The following is a 21005-nucleotide window of genomic DNA, read 5'->3' on the forward strand; positions in this document are numbered from 1 at the left end:
AGAGAGAGAGAGAGAGAGAAAGAGAGAGAAAGGGAGAGATAGGAGGAAATAGAGATAAAGAGAGATAGAAAGAGAAGAGACGCGTAACTACGCACGTACGTAGCGTCCTTTTCGTCGCGCGTCTCAGTGAAGCACCAAACTGGTGTCGTCGTCTACGGGAAAAAGGGAAGCAAGTAGTCACGGCGTAGCGTGTGGTCCGACGCGACGCAGAGAGAAATCAAGACAGGAAAGAAAAGAGAATAGACTTTAACTTCTTCTTCTTCTTCTTTTTCTTCTTTTCTTTTTCTCCTAATATATTTCGTTTCTTAAAAATTCATACGAATTTTATTTTTATCCTCGTTTATATTTCAACGGCGAATAAATTCGAAGAATTCGTTGGTTTTGGTAAATTTCAAAATAGTGATTATAGAAACAACAACGCCGCCAGCAATTCGTTTCTTCGGTTTCCTTGCTTTTTCGTTTCTTTTTCTTTTGTGTTTTTTTTTCTTTTTAATCACTTTCTCCTACACTTCTTCTTTTTTTCTTTTCATTGTAATTATATTATTTTTCATTACTTGAAATTTCGATCTCGAAATAGAAATAAAATGAGCTATCGTATACGGAAAGATTACGATGAGTAAGAAAATCAAAAAAAAGAAAAGGAAAAAAAATGGAAGGAAGGAATAGACGGCAAGTGTCGGAGACTTAAGGGCGGGCCTCGAGACGTCTTAAAGGGGTGCGACCGTTAAGGGTGCGCCGGTTCGATCAGACCTACAATCTCTCCGAAGTTCTCGAGGAAGGGATCGAGAGAAATTCAAAAGGAGAGGAGAAGAAAGGGCCCCCCTTTTTTTCGTTGTCATTACTTCGAACTAAGACGACAATAGACAGACACGTGCGAACGTTTGACTCCGCCGTGCACGTTTACTCCGACGCCGAACTAACATTCCTCTTTCCCTCCCACTTTCTTTATTCCGTTATATCATCATCTATCAAAGTTATTTCTATTTTCTTTTTTTTTTTTTGGAATTCATCTTTTTTCGTCATCCACTTTATCTCCATCTATTTCTTATTTTCTCTTGGCTCTTAAAATCCGAAAACGAGAGACTTTGGCACGCGCACCAATCTCGAACGAGTCTTGTTCGATGTTGCTGAGCGGCGGAAAATAGAAACGACTATTTTTCTTCTTCTTTCTTTTTCTCTCTTTCTTTTTTTCTCATTTTGCAAAAGAAAGAGAGAGAGAGAGAGAGAGAGATTCAATTTACGCGCGCGGTTATCGGAGAAATTGGTCAGAAAACGATCGTCGTCACGCGATGCGGTTATTTTCCTATACTCCTCTCGAAAACTATTTCGAACGTTTAACAATCATTTGTTTCCTAACTATTATACATCAATCTCTTCCTTTCGATTAGTCCAAATACGTTTCTAATGATACAACCTATTACGAGAAGAAGCATTAACGAAGTTTCCTTTTTGATAATTAAACGAGTTCACAATTGTAGGAAGTTATAATTTGTTAAATAAGAGTTACGGTATGTTATAGCGTTCAGGGTCGAAGGTGACGGGCGTATCGTTCGAATTAGCGCTACGATTTCGGCCGTAGTTCTAATCTTGGAAAATCTATTTTTGGACAATCATCCTATCCCGCAGTAGTTTGGAACGTGTCTAACGGTCAACTAAAAGCTCGAAATATTAAACCCTCTTCTTCTCTCTCTATCTCTCTCTCTCTCACTTTCTCTATTAAATAATTAAATAAATTTGTTAGCAAAATATTTCGATCGTTTTCGCGAATAATAATCAAAATTGCAATCGTATTTGTACTTCTTTTCTTTTCTTTTCTTTTTTTTTTTTGTTTGTCTCCGACAATATCGGAAAGAATGGAAATCATCGAATCGGAAAAATTTCATCGAGTGTGAAATAGGAATGTGTATCGCGGAAAAATCGAGTCAAAATTCTTAAAGAAAAATCAGAATAAGAAGAAGAATAAGAAGAATAAAAAGAAGAAGAAGAAGTTGTTCCGGATATAGGCCGAGCACTTTGGATACCCGCACCCTCCCTCTTCCTCCCTCTTCACTCTTCCTCTTTCTATATCTCGATCTCTCGTCGTCGACGAAGACGACAACGACAACGACAACGACAACTACGACTACGACGACCAAGACGAAGACGAAGACGAAGACGAGGACGACAAAAATATCGTCGAAGCGAGGAAGGAACGTAGGCAACTCGTCAGAAAGACGAATTCGAGAGTCCAAGTGTTCTCGACGCGAATCATTTTTGTTACAAAAGAAAGAAAGAAAGAGAGAAAGAAAGAAAGAAATAGACCAACGAATATATATATATATATATATATAAGATTTTCCATTTCGGGTTTTTCTATTTTCTCAGATTTTCTAATTCGTTCTTATTCCTTACTTCTTCTTCCTTCGTATCGGTCAATGTCGATAACCTCGATTTTCTTGTTCGCTTTTCTAGAAAGGTCAAAGTCGTTGAGAAAAGACACTGGATAGATCCAAACGTTGGATCTATCCAAATACCTTGAACGTGATCTTGAAAGATGTGGAAGAAAAAGATAGAAAGAGAATAGGGGAATTTAGTCTGTTCGATGTTCTTTCGAAAAGAAATAAAGAGACAGAGAGAGAGAGAGAGATAGAGATATGCCGAAAACTAAACGACGATGTTCGCTCGCGCACAAATATTCCTAAAAATATCCCCGGGACACCACGGTTTGGCAGAATCTTGTCGAGTACTAAGAGAACGAAACGAACGATAGAGAGAGGGAGAGAGAGAGAGAGAGAGAGAGAAAGAGGCTCGGTCCTCGCGACGGTTATTCGTATTCGCAGTGAGAAAGCACGAATCGGCCTCGTCGCTTCGCGCTAAAGTGTACTGTGCGGAAAAAGAATGATGTCCTTTTTCATGGTGTTGCAGTACCCCGCCTTATAAGAAAAAATAATTCTAACTTTGGTATTACGGAGATATGAGCGAGGAAAGAAAAAATAAGAAAAAGAAAGAGAAAAAGAAAGAAAAGGACAGTGCAATTTGACGACAACGACGACGACGACGATGATGATGATAATGATATTAATCATGATGATGATGATGATGATGATGTGTCCGGTATATTGAAGTGAGTGTTACCAACGGGAGTGCTTTCCAACGAGATCAAGAGCAAGGCTGATTTCTTCCGAAGAAGATATTCCTACATCGAGAGGTATGACAACGAAATAGGCTAAAAGGATGAAGGGTGGTCATGGTCATTTAAGGAACGATCCTAGAAATGATTTTTTAACTTTATCCAATAATATATTCGAACCTTTGATTTGTCATTTCGTGATACTTTTTGGACTTTGATTTTTTTCTTGTTGTTCGCTTTGTCCCTCTCACTCTCTCTCTCTCTCTATTTCTCTGTCTATCTATCTATTTAAATTTGATTTTCTTGATTTCTTCGAGCATAATCGTATCGACTTATCCGCGGTGAGAACGTACAACGACGGAGTCTGTCTCTTCACCGGTCGTAGGATAAATTTAAACACACGCGTCTCGTGTTACTCGCGCATCACGCCGCGCCGAGAATAGTTTACCGTACGAGCAAGTAACCGAGAGCAGAGCACACAGTACTAACACTAACTCTTTCTCTCATTCTACCATTTATTCTATCTTTTATTCTCTTTTAGAAATTTCTCTTTGGAGGAGTGAATCCTCGCGGGATATATCGCAAATTCCAAGCGAAATATCGCGAGAGTATTCTCTATAAAGGGTGAAAGGCATTATTCGAGTATTTGAATATTCGACGGGATCTTGTCTTTTCTAAAGATGAAACGTTAATACAGAGAGAAAGAGAGAGAAGAGAGAGAAGAGAAGATTCGGGGAATGCCAAGAGGAAGTTAGAGGCATCGGCCTCCGGCTCCATTGTTACCACCTTAATACCCCTCTTCCTGCCAATAACCCCGCTTTCGCACAATGACACCTTCAATGGCCGACCCGATAGACTTGCCTTCGAGCTCAAATCTCTCTCTCTCTCTCTCTCTTTTTATCTATCTTCTTTCCTTTCTTTCTTTCTTTATCTTCCTCATTCTCCATCTATCTATCTTTGTCACTCGTCTAAACTCGTTAGAACGTTCGCTCCTTCTTCCTTTCATTCAGATTGGAAAACTTTAGAAAGTTGAAATAGATGGAAACGATACTAGGGAAAATTGCGTGTCATTGATTGAACGTCAACAACGAACTCTAACGATTTCACGCTGACAGGAGCAAACGTAGCACAGCCGAGGGAAAATAAGATAGATAGTTAGTTAGATAGATAGATAGATAGATAGATAGATGGGGAGAGCGTTCAGGTGTACAGGGTGGTAATTAGCCTCGCCACTAGGACGAAGGCATCGTTCATCCAAGCAAGCGAACTATCACGGATCGTGGAACACGAAATGTCACTAGCAGAATCAGCCAGACGACCACGATGATCACGACGACGAAGAAGACGACGACGACGACGATGTTTCTGCGTCCGACGTTTACGCTTGGTCGAATTTGTTAGAGACACACGATGCCAGTGACCCTACAACAGTGTGTGTCTCTTTCTACTTCTACTACGATATCAACGATCAACCCAATCTAGTACGAAACTAGTATCAACAACAACAACAAAAAGAAAGAAACAAAGAAAAAGATAATAGAAAATAATAGCAACCGAAGAAAAGGGAAAAATGAAGAAGAGGAATAACGGGATTCACGTAATGTTAAGCTTAGCTGGTTGAACACGGGTCAAATATACTGCATGGTTGACGCATTTGGTCCCCTTCAACCAGCTGTAGTTGACATTAGACTTCTACCCCCGAATATCCTCAAACATCATCAAAGCTGATTTCATCTTCTATTACGATTTTTGTCAACAAATGTTATTTTTACTTTTTAACGATTTCAAACGATTTACTTTAGTTTTGATTTTTTTCTTTGTAAAAGATGTCTATTGGGATATGGAAAAAGGATTGAAAATTCAGTGTCGACGATGTTAAATATTTAACCATTGTGTACGTGTATGTGTATATGTGTATAACAAAAAAAAAAAAAAAGAGAGAAAGAAAAAGAGAAAGAGAGAGAAAAAAGAGAACTCGAGATCATCGACGCCCCTTTCGAGTGCGGTATTTACGGAAATGCAAACAACGTTGAGAGCAACGTGACTGTGGTAGTGACCTTATTCTTAGAACAACCGTCGATACGTTCTTTAACAGACCCCACCCATTCTCTACTAATACTACTCGTCATCGACTGTCATCGGCTTTTACTTCGATTCTATGACGTTGGCCATTGGCTCACTATCGATCGTTTAAGTACTCTTTATTTTTTCTTTTTTTTTCTTTTTCTTTTCTTTTTCTTTTATATGATTACACATTGCTCTCTTTCTCTCTTTCTCTATTTCTCTCATTTTTTTTTTTATTAGAATATTTATAAAATATATTATTCCAACGTAAGGAAATATATCGGTGGATTTTTGATAAATCAATGGGACCACTGTATTTCCTTTAAACCGTATTTCAACTAAAGTGATGAAAATAATTTGAATATATCGTCACGTTTTATGGGAATTAAATAATATTTATAACAATATATTAGATATTATTCGAAGTTTAATAATATATTTGATATAAATGATTGATCGATACAACGAATATTCGTGGAAAGGAAGGATGGAAGGAAATTAAAAATTATAATATGTTTTTTATCAATGCTTTTAGATAGTGCTTTTGAGTAGTGGTACGAGTGAATGCGAAAAAGTGTTACGTAAATCTCAGGCGATAACCTTCGTGTGTGTATATAAAAGTTAAGTCCAGGAGTAACGGCATGGTGTATAAACTATCTTATGACTTTCCGAGTACTTACGCCTCGGGAGAATCGCGCCCGGTAAATCCGGGTTTTGTCGTTAAATCCCTTTTGTGGGATGCGAGGTTCTATGGTGGTCAGAGACTGTGGGAAGTCTGACAAGTAGAGGGATATACCACTTTCTACATGGTGCGTGCTTTTGCTACGACAAATTGCATCGTTCGTTCTAAGGGGCGGACGGGGTGGGGTAGGTTGGTAGGGTTTGGGGTTGGTTCGTTCTCTTTCTCCTTTTTCTTTCTTCTTATTTTCCTTTTTTTTCTTTTTATGGAAAAATCGTTTTGCCTAGACGAATTAGTGTAGTCGACGGAAAATCACCCTACCCTTTCCTCTCCTCTTCTCTTCTCTTCTCTTCTTTTCTCTCTTTATTTTGTTCTTTTTCTCTTTCGTTAAAATGCGATTACGCGGAGAGGCAAACGAATTTTTGGAGAAAAGGAAACATTTTTCCCTCGCATTCGTGGGAATGTGATACAAAGGGGAGGAAGAAGAATAGTGAATGTGATTGTTTAAGCGAATTGAAAGTATAATGTAATTTTTGTACGCTACCAAGTGATGTTGAATTTACGATTTATCGTAAAAGAAAGAAAAAGAGAATACTTCATTAATTAATAAGCACGTACGTGAGATAAACTAGATCTATTTTCTTTTATTTTAATCAAATAACTTAGGCCAATAAGAGAAATTTGAATGGCGTCAATTTACCGATAGTACATGTGTTTACGTTAAATTAGTTTCTATGTGATCTAGCTTTTAAATTTATAATCTAATAAAATAATTATTATATTTTTGTATATGTGATTTTAGGTCACGAAAAAAGAATTGTTTACACGCATATAAGTAAAATAAGCGTCGATTGCATTAACACTGTCTCATATAAGATAAATTCAAATAATATTATTAATCGATAAAAAATGTGTGTATTATATTAAATTAGTTTGTACGACTGATCCTTTTAATTAAATCTAATCAAATAAAGAATGTTTTTAGTATAAAATTTTAAATCATGTAAAAAGAATTTGTATACACGTACACACGAAATCAACATCGATTGCGTTACACTGTCGTAAATAAGAACAAAATTCAAATGATGTTATATTACAAAAGAAGATGAGCGCATTAAATTAATTAGTACGATTGGTTATTTAAATTTAATTTGATAAAATAATTATAAATTTGTAATAAAATTTCACGTTTTTACAAAAAAAGAAATATATATACATTTACAAACGTATACTAAATCAGCATGGACATTTGAAAATATTCTAACATTGTCGCACTTACGCATTCCAGACTGAAATAACTATTACATATAATTCGTATATACTTACCTACCATATATATTTGTAATAGAAAAAAAGAGAACGTGTGTACGTTTAAGTCGTATCTTTGAAATGTTCAGGGTGTCTTTGTAAAAGTTTAAAAATAAAACTTTAAGATCGACTAGTGCGATCGACTTCGTTGCTTAATATTTGAATCGCGTGCCTTAAGAAAAGATCGCCTTATCTAACATCAGATTAAGATAATCGGTTTACTCGGCCGTAAGTAGTACGATGCACGAAAGCATCGAAGATAATTTTCGATATATCTCGCATGGTGTATTAGTTCCTTCACTTCAACATTTATTCATTCTCTCTCTCTCTCTTTTTTTTTTATTCTTTTTTTTTCTAAGAAAATTTCTAACATTGTTTATTACTTCCTTCTTATATATACATAACAGACATTATTCATATCGCACATTATGTTGTTCTAACCATAATCACGAAATATAATTATGAATATACTATACGTATACGATCCTAGGCATCTCATTTCTCATTTTTAACATGGATAATGAAATTTTTCCAGACATTTTGAATACTTTAAAACACGTAACTTTTAAGATCCTTCACCGACAACAATTTACTAATAATATACTTTTACCTTAATCGGCAATTCATCTATTTTCTTTTTCTTTTTCTTTTTCATACTTCATTATTATGCAATATTTTTATATTATAATATTACACACTTGTTTATTTTAATTAATTAAATAATACATACGCGGGTGGATTGAAAAGTTTTGTAGTTTAATATAGAAAATGATTTTCTTTTTTTATCGATCAAATTTTTCGACATAGTCTGAAAATATTTTGTTGTTACGAATACACAAAATGATTCATACATTTCATTTTTCATTCCTAACATGGTTACTGAAATTTTTCCAAATGTTCCGAATACTTGAAACGACGATACTTTTAAGATCCTTCACCGACAATAATTTATGAATATATTTTGATCTGAATATTATATAAATGATATATATTTATTTTATACTTAAGTATTATATTATGCAATTGTTTAAACCAATTATTTATACTCGTTCATTTTTGATAATAAAATAGTACATGGAAATAGTGCATTGAAAAGTCTTGTGTCTAACATTGTAACAATCTGTTTTTTTTTCTTGGTTAAACCCATTTTTATTTTTCGACGTATTAATAGTCTCAGAATTGTTCAATCAATTCTCGTACCATTACACGTGTATATTTAAAGGTAAAACGTAAATTGAACTTCCTCGAATAGGAAGAACTTTTCTCTAAGATGTTGATATTAGTTTCCTATAGGAAAATAGCAAGATCAATTTCCAAGTTAGTACACAACGTACCGATATTAAATCCCTTTACCTTCACACTCGACTAACCCGAAATACCAGAAAGTAACTTGAGCGTTATGAGTAATGAAACTTTTGTCTACACAAATGCTAGTCTGCGATAAATCAATGAATTTGTTCTTTCCTTTTTTTCTCACGGGGAAATAAGTAAAAGAAAAAAAGAAGAAAATAAGAAAAGAAAGTAAGTACTCTCGAAGGTTCTAAAAATTGACGAGTGTCCCATCAAAACGGTCAAGTAGATCCTAAATTTTCTTACGAACTAATAATCATTTTAGGCATCATTTTTTTTTTCATTCCAAGACAAATTTTTCCTTTTTTTTTTTTTCTTTTTGTACTCTCTTAGAAGGAAGATAATTAAAAGACTCAGAAGGTCTTATTGGCTAGACAACGGACAAGAACGAAAAAGATAAAGAAGGGAAAAGGTAAAATGAAGAGGAAGTGTCGAGCAGGTGAAACGCAATATTCTAATCCGTCGTCTTTTGTTAGAGCTGCTGAAACACTGACTCGACCTAAATATTACTTTTAATTAAATTTCATCATCCTGCTACGTTTCATTAGCACGGAGGATTAATAACGGTTAATAATCAAGACATACACACACACACACACAGATACACACGGGCAGTGTCTTAGTTTGTCGAAAAGACGAGGAAAATGTAATTGCAACGAATATAATACCTGTATACCTACGTGTACGTGTATTTAATGTATAACGACGAGAAATATTTTATGACTTAACTCTTGAGAGTTGGCTTTTATATTCTCTGAGGAAACTAACATCGATGATAGCAAAGATTTCAACGAAGTATTGATATTTAGTTTTTTTTTTTGTGATTTCATTTTTTTACTCGTAAATAGAAATAGAGAAAGAGAGAAAGAAATATAGGTCAGATAGTAAGTCACATACATGAGTATTCGTACAACTACTGTCAATTTAAAATAATCAATAATTCATATAATACAATATTTACAAATTCTTATAGAGATAGAAATATATTTTAAAATTATTAAGCTTTGTGAATTGGATATAAAATAAATTTTATTGCAAAAAAGTATATTATTATAAGAGAATAAAAAGTTGGCATAAATGATAAAACAATTATTTTTATCATAATATGCGCAATCGTTTCAAAGTTATTAATAACAAAAAAATTCCAAAGTATTATTTAGAAAATTAATGATAGTAATGTTACATATTATTTTTGGCGTAGATGTATAAATACTTTATAAATGAAATCATTTATATTTTTTAATCATATGAGTAAAATTATATATTTATCAAATTCATTAAAATTGTTCTTATGCAATCAAATTGATATCAATTGGAAAATTGAATAATCCTAAAATAGATTTTTATGTATAAAAATTACGAAATTTTGCATTAAAAGTAAATATCGATGATTTCAAATTGACAGTAGGAATGGGTACCAATATTTCTGTGACTCCACTATGTATGCATATTTATCGACTGATACTAAAATTCAGTAAAAATGGCCGTTTCAGACGTTTGTCGAGCATATATATATATGAAAACATTATTTATTGGAAATTCGTCATTAATAAATGCGACATCGTTGAACGAAAGATTTCTAAAATAAGTAAAAGAAGACAGAAATACTTTTAAACGTCTAGTCGTTTCATCGTGAAAAAGAGAAAGAAGGAGAAATAGAGAGAGAGAGAGAGAGAGAGAGAGAGAGAGAGACATAATTTTAGTTCAAACGATTGAAGTTAAGCGAGTTTACTGAAGACGTCTTCGACATAGTGAGGTATAAGCGAAGTTAGATCGACGGCAAATTACCTTTTCAAAGGAATTAAATTGAAAAAAGAAAAAAAAAAGAGAGAGAAAAAAGAAGGAACGAGAAGGGGTTTGGGGGGAGGGAGAAAGAAAATACACACACACACACACACAAAGAGAAAAGAAGAAAGACAAAGAAAAGTAGAGAAAAAGTAGACGTGCGTTTGGTAGGCGACGTTAAGAAGACGAAGGAGGCGTGTCAGAGGAGGCAAATTAGTTTGAGTGCATTTCAGCGAACCACAAAGTAGGTAACCTTAAGTAATGTAATCTCGTTGGCGGTGATGTTGCTGCCTCCCATCGGCGGTGTCGGGATCGGCGTCGAGCTTGGTGTCAACGTTGGCCAAGAGAAAGCTTTCCTCTCGTTGTTGGAACCACCACCACCATCACCACCATCACCACCAGCATTACCATCATCACTACTACTACTACTACTACTAGTACTACTACTACTACTGCTACTATTACTACTATCACTACTACAATTGCTACTACTAACAACTACTGGCTTCGTCCTAGTTTTCATATGGCTCTTACTAGTATCGGTTCGAGCGTTACTAAACGTGCTTATAACTCTGAAACACGCTAGGGACCTCCGAATCCTTATACACATAAGCTTCTTTTCCAACTAATATCAATGTTATCTGTATTTCGTTATCCCCGCACTTATATTTGTATAAACTCAAATATTGTAATAAGAAGACTTTGAACTTTTACAACGAATTTAAAATAAAAATTTATACGCGTAATATCGACGCTGACATTAAATGTTTTGGCAACACCTCATCTCCTTTTGGCATCATTTATATCTTTTAATATTATACGAAACATCGGAGACTAAATACTTGGACAATTATTTAAAACGTAAATAAGTCTTATTGATTTTTTTTCAAGATAAATATAATACTTTTAAAAATTCGTTCCTAATGAACTTAATTAAAAATATAATGGATATCGTAATTTGCCTTACAACGAAGAGAGAACGTGTAAAAAAAAGTCAAAAGAAAAAAAAAGAAATTGGGGTCGTAAAGCAAGGATTTTTTGTTTGCCGTTGAAATGGGCAAAGGCATTGTCGAGAAGCGTACTTGGACGCGCCATTATCCTATGAATTGCCCCATAAATCTGTGCTCCTAGGTTTCTCGAGGGGATGGAAAAGAAGTAAGAGGGGTATGGGTAGAGGGGATGAAACTGGTGGATATTAACGTGATTCGCGGTTGGCAATGACTTGCAGAGCATCGTCGTCGTCGTCGTAGTAGTCGTAGTAATCGTCTTCGTATAGTTACAATACTCCATATGGGTGCCAGCAATATCATCGTCATTGAACATGATCATTGAGAGTTAGGGATTTGCTTGCGATCGATTCGGTACTACAGTCGAGTTCTATAACGCTTGACTATCACTCTAGAATGTACAAGTACTATCCCCTTCTCTCTCTCTCTCTTACACACACACACTCTCTGTCTTTCTCTCCTTCCCTTTATCCATCTCTCTCATTTATATGTATATGTGGTGGATTGAAAGGGGAGTGAGTGTGGCAAATTACACGACAGCTTTAGAGCAACGCTTCCATGGTATTGAAGAGGTAGAGCATGGAAAGTCCTAGAGAGATAGGTAGTCGAAGTTGCTAGTCCACGGCCAATTTGGGAATCTCAAGTACGTATTCGAGGTGGTCTTTCAGTATCCCTCCCCCTCTCTCTCTCTTTCTCTCTCTCTCTCTCTCTCGATCTGCTTCACTAGGTTCTCTAGAAGGTATCCAAAGATCTCAAAACGTTGTGGCACGGTAAAGCCTCTTGGGATCTCAGGGATCGAGCAATAACGAACGGACGTGTACCGAGGCAACAGTTCAGCTAAGACCATACGAGCGGTGTCCAAGGATATTGGAACATAGTCGCAGCTGCAACATGCGCACTAACGCATTGCCAATATCCTTGGATCCAAGCAGAGGCTATACGTTAACGTTGCTGCATACCGTGTCGCTGGACAACACGTTCCAATGAAATTACTTTAGACCTGTTCGACTTTTTTTGTTATTAACATTGTAATATGATATCTTTGATGACACATTGTTTGTTAAATAGTTGATTCGATATTATTGGAACAAAACAAAAAAATACGTGTTTATAATAAATATTATTTATGATATTATTTCGATATAATCAGAATGGTGGGATTGATTATTGGACACCCCGTATATATGCTCGCCTACATACCAAACCATAGAAGTCCGTAGCTGCGTGAGATAGAAGGGGTTGTATATCAAGGAGCCACGCCTAGCACGAGAACCACTTCCGGTCTAGACACGCGAGCTTGCTTGGCTGCCGACACAAGCTCAGCCTTCGAGCACCGTTGCTGCTTGGATCGGTTCCCTTCACCCTTTACCCTTTACCCTTATCTCTCTCTCTTTCTCTCTCTCTCTCTCTCTCTCTCTCTTTCTCTCTCTCTCTCTCTCTCTCTCTCTCTCTCTCTCTCTCTCTCTCTCTCTCTCTCTCTCTCTCTCTATCTATCTCTCTATCTATCTATCTTTCTCTCTGTCGCTCTATGCAAGACATTTACAAGCTCCCTTTAGACCATATACATCGAATCCCGACTCGAGACCGCATGAACAGAGTTCTTCGTTTGTTCGGGGGCCCAGAACATTCGTTCGTTCGTTCGTTCGTTCGTTCGTTCGATCGAAGGAAGTTTCGTGTTGGTGTTTCGTATAGAAATTACAAGGACCTCATGGTTCGTTCTTGTTCTCCTCAAATCAAAGGAATAAAGAATATGTGTGAATGAAAATAAAATAATAAAATTATTATCGTTGATTCTATTTATCAAAAGAATTATTAACAAGATTTACTAGCACGTTTATCAATAGATATAATATAAAAAAAAAAAAAAAATCTAAACAAAAAATCGGTGAAATTAGAATGATATGAACGTTTAAATCGTATCAAAAGGATAAGGTCCCACAGCTCTTAAAGAAATTGAAAAGACGAGGAGAGAAACTCTTCGATAGGTTGAAAGTCGCGTTTAACAACGACGGGTGGTCCGACACGATATCGCTTTAAACTCGATCGATCTTTATACTCCCAACAGCATGGGTTCTTCTTCTTCCTCTTCTTCTTCCTCTTCTTCTTCTTCCTTCTCCTCTTGCTAGCTTCCTATCTCTCCCCCAAAGTCGAACGCTTTCCTATTCGATGGGAAAGAGAGAAAGCATCTCTCAAGAGATTCACCAAAGATGCCGATTCCGAAGGTTAAGACCAAACTGGGAGAGTAGTCTTTCTCGTCCATAAACCTATCTAAGTAATTCCTCAACGTTCTACGATGCGAATACGACAATGGACATGAAATAAAGTAGCCGATAAATCTGCTACCCTTTTTATCATGGATCTATTCTCGCCATCTTTCAGGCCCTTCTCTCAAGACCAATGTAATTCATTTTAGCGAGAATCTCTGTGTACGAGACAGCGAGAGAAAAAAAAAGGGGAAGGGCGGGAAGGGGGTTGGGGGCTGAGGAGGATATATACAATAGTATATTAGGTACAATACAGTTACAATAGATGCGCTGGTGAACTACTTATCGACACTATTGTTAGACCATTGTCCCTGTTAGGATGCATAGAGTACCTACTCACCTGAAAGAAATGAAAAGAGATTTTTCTCAGATTCATGTGAAATTAAAAAAAAAATGACAATGCGAATTGAAGATTTTGATATTATTATGTATTTTTGTTAGCTTTTTTAAGTATTCTTCTTTAGAGGAATTAAAATATATACTTTTTGTTTTGTTTTGTAATTATAGGTTTTTTAAAAGGGGATCTTCTACCGTTGTGAGATGTCAAGGTTAAATATAAAATGAAGAAAAAAAAAAGATTGTTTTCCTTTTTCTTTTTCTTTTTTTTTTTTTTTTTCATTTTTAGTCGACGCCATCATCGACGAGCCACCCACGAGATACGTTGCTTAGATTAATGTTTCCCTTTACTTAAGAGCTGCCTCGCCTCTTTGTGAAATCGGAAGAGGCGAAAAAAAAAGGCGAGGTAAAGGACGAGCTAGCAAGGTGGTGTAGTGGTAGTGGTGGTGTTGGTGGTGTTCTTTTGGTAAGAATTTCTTTGATAAAAGATGGTATGTAAAACGACTGAAAATTGGTTTTTATTTCCCCCCCCCCTCTCCTTTTATTTTCTGATGTATTATATATCCATGCATATAGATAGAATTATAGAGGAGGATAATTATTTTAATTAGAAAATAAATTAATTATTATACTATTTTATATATTGCGCACACATATTTACCATATTTTCACGTTTTTACATTTATTATAATTTAATATTATTTCCTCTCATAATTTAACACACCTACTCATAATTTAATAACAATTGAAAAGCACCTCCTCCCCGCCCCCCTAATTTATACGATACAATTATTCTCTCTTTGAGAGAAAATTCTCAATTTACGGTAAAAAAAAAGAAACAAAATCGAAATGAAATTTCAAGGAAAAATAAACGTACGAACTTATTGAATGAGAGAGAAAAAAAAAGAAAATTAAAGAGAAAAGTATGGAATTGTAGGTTGGCGGTAATAAAAAGAGAAGAAAGAGGGCAAAGAATTTGGCGTCTTTTGTAAATTTCGTTCATATTCGCATACGCTGCTACACACACACACAGATACAGAAAAATAGTATTCAGCACGAGTATGTAACACTCTGTGCAGTTGTATGAGTAGTAGCAAGAAGAGACGAAGAAAAATCAGCGGTGGTTGGAAAGAAGGGGGGTTGGGAAGGGGTGGTTAGTAGACAGAGAGGGAGATAGGGAGAGAGAGAGAGAAAAGGGTAGGTGGGAAAAGGAGTGGGTGCGATCGAACGCGAGGACGATTGCCTCGGCATATCGATGAGAGAAGGAAAACTCGGTACGCCTGGTCGCGTTTCGAAAGAGTGCGAGAAGAAACTTTTCACGGTATTGCTTGAAGAAGAAAGAAGAAAAAATACAAAAAGAAAAAAAAATGGAAGCAAAAAAAAAAAGAAGGAGGAAAAGAAAAAAAGAAAGGGGTGCTTTGCAGTAGCAGCACCACCAGTACCAGCACCAGCACCAGCAGCCGTTTCTATTGCGATGAAGATAGGTAACGACGCGTCACGCCCTTTTTTTTATCCTTTCTTTTTTTTTCTTCTTCTTCTTCTTCTTCAATTTTTCTTTTTTTTTTCTCTTTGTTACATTCCATTCTATATTATTTTTTCCTTTTCTATTACTACCATTATCATTAGGAACACTATCATATGTATATTGTTATGATTATTATTGTTATTGTTATTATTTTATTATCATATTATCATAATCATATTTTCATCATCATCATCATCATCATTTTGATACGATCATTATTTTCATTTTCCTATTATCATATTATTTCTATCACACTTATTATTAATACTACTATTATTATCATATTATACTATTGTCATTATATATTACTATTATTATTACTATATTAACATTATTATTGTAACTACTATAAATATTATATACTATTGATACTACTATCATTAGTGTAATATTATATTATAGTCATCATATTTTTATTATCATTATTATTATTGTAATTACTATAAGAATCACTGTAAAATTGTTATTAAAAATATCACATGACTTTTTTTTTTATTTTTATATTCCTTTATCATTATTTTTTGACCCAGCACGCAACATATTTGTTTTTAAAGTATTTCCCTTTGAATTTATTTTTCAACTTATTCGATATTTTATATATTCCAAGGACGTATAGGATTCTTCTTTATTCGAGTAGATCAACTGGAGCGCAATAGAATCGTCGCCGATTATTCGTTTCTAACTCGAAATTACGCGAAAACACGTTTACGGTACAGTAAAGTAACGACGTTATGTAAATGCATATCCTATCTATTTCAACATGTTACAGAGTGAAAAGATTTTTTCCTCAATGAAGACCGACATACTTAGTAAGTATATATATCTACACACAGATAAATATATATATATGTAGGCATACATCTATGTATGTATGAATGTGTATGTATATACATGCATATTCATGAAACGAATAGGTACACAGAATACCTACCTACGTAGAATCGCAAAAATTCTATCCCCATGTTATCTCAAAGAGATCTACATACAGTATTACTCGCTTATCAGGGATGTCAGTTTTGAATATTATATTACCTTTCTTTTTTTCTTCTCTTTTTCTTCTCTATCTCTCTTACTCTCTCTCTCTCGTGTTTTTAATTATCAATAAAATATATTAATATATTAATAATAATAATAATAATTGTACGATCGAAACGATCGTAGACTTTTAACACATATTTGAAATGTGCGTCTTACAATTAGTTCTGTAAGGAGATTCGAAGCGCTAATGTTCACGTCCCCCTCCCCCTCACCACTATTCATAGTCCCACTATGCACGTCCTGCTGGGCCCGCTAATAAAAACGGTCTTTCTATTATTCCTGTGAATGCCTACGAAGACGCATCTTACATGAGTCATTGTTCTCTATGAAATTTCTTTTATTAAATTTTGTTTATCTACCGTTGCGAACGTTGTGCATGTGTAGTATAAAAGGAATATTTCATTTAATAAATTAAAATTTAAGATTATAATAGTTCTGATTTTTTCGAATTTTTGCGTTTTTATGTTATTGTTTAAACTAATGTACATTTGTTTTAACGTCCCACTGCAGTAACGACTTCGGGTAATAAAATTTTCATCCGAAAAAAATATCACATTAAAATTATTTAATATTCAAGATACGTTAATAAGAACGTAGTGTTTAAATAAGTACATGTGTGTTAAAACATGCTGAAATATCAAGAGAATGCATTTATTGTTTCTTTAAACTAATTCGAGATCTCGTTTGACGATAAAATAGAAGAATGTTTTCCAATATTGAGAGAAATTTTCCGTTGCGATCGAAAAAGTCAAGTGTCATTCACCAGGACGAGAATATCCTTTCCTCTCTCTCTCTCTCTTTCTCTTTCTCTTTTATTGCGAAAAGTAAAACGTGGCCCCCTGCAGCTTCCTCCTGGATGTTCGAAATTAGCATACGTCTCGAAGCAGAAAATAAGAAAGGAAGGAAAGAAGAAAGAAGGAAAGATGGACGGATGGATAGAAAGATAGAATCGAGATCTATATATATATCTATCTATCTATCCATCTATCTATATATCTATCGATCGTTTCGATCGCCACGAGTAAGAAAATTTCAACTCGCACGGGGGTTTTACAGAGTTTCGTGAGAGTCGGAGTCAAGTTTTCTTCATGCAATGGTGGATAAGCGCGAGAAAGAAACGAGCAACGTTTGCGAGAGGGGTTGTGTCAAGAGGTGGTTGAAAGAGAGAAACAGAAAGAAAGAAATAAAGTATGAGAGAGAGAGAAAGGGAGAGAGAGAGGTAAGAGCGGCAATGATATGTAAATCGCGTGGGAGTAGCACCGCCGGAAGGTAGCTGTATCTAAAACGTAGCAGAGCACGAGGAGCACGAGTTGATCTCTTTTTGTATGTGTCTGTTACACTGTATATACACATACATATATTTACATATACACTATACTACATGATACATATACGTTTGTTATGTAGTAGTATGCATGATTGTGTATGAGAATGTGAACGGGTAGTTGATCTTCTGTATGTGTCAGTGATAGTAACTTACATCAGTGTATGTTTCTGCATATTTGTGTATACCTCTGTATATGTGAACAGCAACGTATACCCAAGCACAAGTTGATCTTTTGCGCGTGTTAGCGATAGTAATTCAGTGTATATTTGTGTATGTGAATACGTGTATTTGTATGTGTAAGGAATACGGGATACCCGAGCACGAGTTGATCCCTTTTTGTATGTACCCGTGACAGTATCTATCTATGTTTGTGTGTTTGTAGGTGTAAGTACGAGAGCGTAGCAAGCATCAAACACCAAGAAGACGGAACATTTGAATACGGCGCGTGTTTCTTCCTTATCTCCCGGAAAAGCGATAGTTCTGGGGAACGGACGCGCGACTAGAATTATTTTCTACCGGCCGATGTATATTCAACCATGGTTCGAGCATTCGCCCGCATTTAGCCTACTTCCATCGGGATTGAGTACACCGCGCGTCATTATTTCTTTATTTTTATTTTTATATAGGGTGTATGTCCTTTTACACAGATTTCATCGTGGATAAGATCTTTTTCATAAACTATGTCCCCTTAGTTGAAATCAGAAAATTGTGTCTGACTCAACGCGGACCTTTACTACTACGAAAATCTATTCCTTACCCCCATTGTAAAATAAAACAGAATAAAAATAATAAATGACTTTTTATCGACATTATTTTTTCAATTTTTTTTTCTCGCTTCATTTACTGCTCACAGTAATCAGCTACGAATACGTACGCGACATTACTGATATTTTAAAAAGAAATTAATCAAAAATTTAATTACAGTTATGGGATTTTATATTAGTAATAGTAATAATAACGTATAAATCGAGAATGATTGGTTTATATGTTTGCTGGCTTATCGAGATACGATGTTATATAATAATTATTAATTACGAATATGTTCCAATTATTAATAAAAAATAAATCAAAAATTCGACCTCATTATCAGATTTCGAAATATACGCAGAAATCGATGGGGTTCGTCTACGATATTTGCTGGCTTATCAGCGCGATATTATATATGTGTAATATGTTTAAATAAAATTGATATAATTAGTATACTTCGATAAAGGAAATCTAATCGATTTATTTCAGTATATTAATTATTGATATCAACGAGAAGAACAAAAAAAATAATAGGAAAAGAAATAATGGTTGAGCTTGTAAAGCTTTCGTAACAAATGATTATAAGAAGATATCTATATCGAGATATAATATGTCACATGGTTACATACTTACGGATATATAATAGTTTCTAACATCGTCTATATATTTCTTCGATCTAGTCTGTTATATTGAGAAGGAAGGAAGAAGGGAGGGAAGCGAAGGGAAGGAAAATTGTTCGCGTATTATTGGACAAAGAAATGGACTGGTGTATTTTATTTCTCCCGTATCGTTCGGCGTAGAGTGTACCGAGAGAGTTCTAACAAAATGAAGCGTGAAACGAAGGGAAAAAAAAAGAAAAAGAAAATAAAACAAAGAAAAGAAGCAAAAAGAAGAAAAAAAGAAAGAAAGAAAAAGGGGATCTTTGTTTAATTGAAAAGCAAGAACACAGACGAGAGAGAATTGTATGAAACGAATGGCTGTACCGTTCAATGAATTCGTGACAAGGCGTAAGAGATAGTAAGTTCTTCTATCTTTTTCTCTTTCCCTTTCTCTCGTTCCTTAATTCCTTCGGGGTGAAATCTAGTGACGTCCTTTATTGAATATTCATCACGTGGAAATACATTTATACTTGATACAGTGTGCCGCTGTTCTACGTTTCGAGACTTACCAAACTCGATACACGTGTATTTCTTTTAGTACGAAATAGGAATAAAATATGTAGGGAATTACCCCTTTGTAGACTAAAAATCTGATTTTAAAGGGGGTTTTGTATTACTTCTACAAATTCAAATTCGGTGCTATTTTGATTTTGTTTTTTTAACCATCATTCTTTTCGAATTCGAAATTCTTATCACCATTGATGCAATTTCAAAGAGCGTTTATTTCGATTATAAAAAAAAATACCACTTAGCCTCCTACGTACGAATTATCAATTCATCAAAACAATCAAGAACGTTATGGGCGTGTGTGTTAGAAGAATCACTTACGTCATTGAATGTTTTTCGTATTACAAATGAAAAAGCGTTTCTTTAAGAACATGGGACACCATATATGACTTCGGATAGAAAATTCTACCTACTGCGGCTTACTACTCTCCGAACACCTGTTCTCATCGGACTACCATCATTTTAGAGCCTTGCAACACTACTTGTTAGAGAATTGAAGATATCCGAAAATGCATAAGAAGATTTCATAAATCAACTAACCAACGAACATTCTATGATAATGGGGTTATTTATAAATTAACTTTATCAATTATTTTTAATAAAATCTCAAAGTTAAGAATAAATGGGAAAGAATGAATTTCTATAGATAATATATAAAAGAGACGGATAGATGAATAGATAGATAGATAGATAGATAGATGGTAGATAAATGGATAGATAGGAAGGAAAGGGAGGAAAAAAGGTAAGAGAGAAAGTCGAAAGGATAGTTCTACATAGAGAATAAGAGAGAGAGAGAGAGAGAGAGAGATAGAGAGAAAATCGTTCGCGAAGTTGGTGCACGCTCACGTACCGATATCGGGCTTACGCGTTTTCCCTGTGCTAGTAGAACTTCCATGATGTTGGCAAATATTGACTCTCGCAAGGTATCTGCCGGTTCGAGAACCGAGTCCATGGAGGTAGAATATGTATTCTATGGCAGTGTCAATACCTTACTACGAATCGCGTAATGATAGGAACACACCTACGTTCTGAGCGAAGTCTTCCATCTGTATATGTATAAACCTTCCTCCGTTTCTCTCTCTCTCTCTTTACATCTCTATCACTATCTCTATCTCCTTACATATGTATTATGTATCTCGCTTTCTATATATATATATATTGTATATATGTGTATGCGTGTAAGAGAGAACATGGGACGCGTTTAAACCCTAGTACGTTCTTCCCGTATAGTATCCGTTTAAAATTAGTACGTGTTCAAATCGTTAGCCTAACTAAAGTCACGCGAGATTCTCATAATTAT

General features: G+C 35.0%; 1 protein-coding gene across 2 annotated transcripts in view; it reads right to left on the bottom strand.

The window, feature by feature from the left end:
- The window catches only part of LOC106786877 (E3 ubiquitin-protein ligase mib1-like), a 401756-nt gene that overhangs the window by 202958 nt on the left and 177793 nt on the right, over positions 1–21005 (bottom strand). The gene's annotated exons all lie outside the window — the stretch shown is intronic.

Source organism: Polistes canadensis, unplaced genomic scaffold, assembly GCF_001313835.1.
Source record: "Polistes canadensis isolate GaletaPanama2010 unplaced genomic scaffold, ASM131383v1 scaffold_87, whole genome shotgun sequence".
Taxonomy (NCBI): domain Eukaryota; kingdom Metazoa; phylum Arthropoda; class Insecta; order Hymenoptera; family Vespidae; genus Polistes; species Polistes canadensis.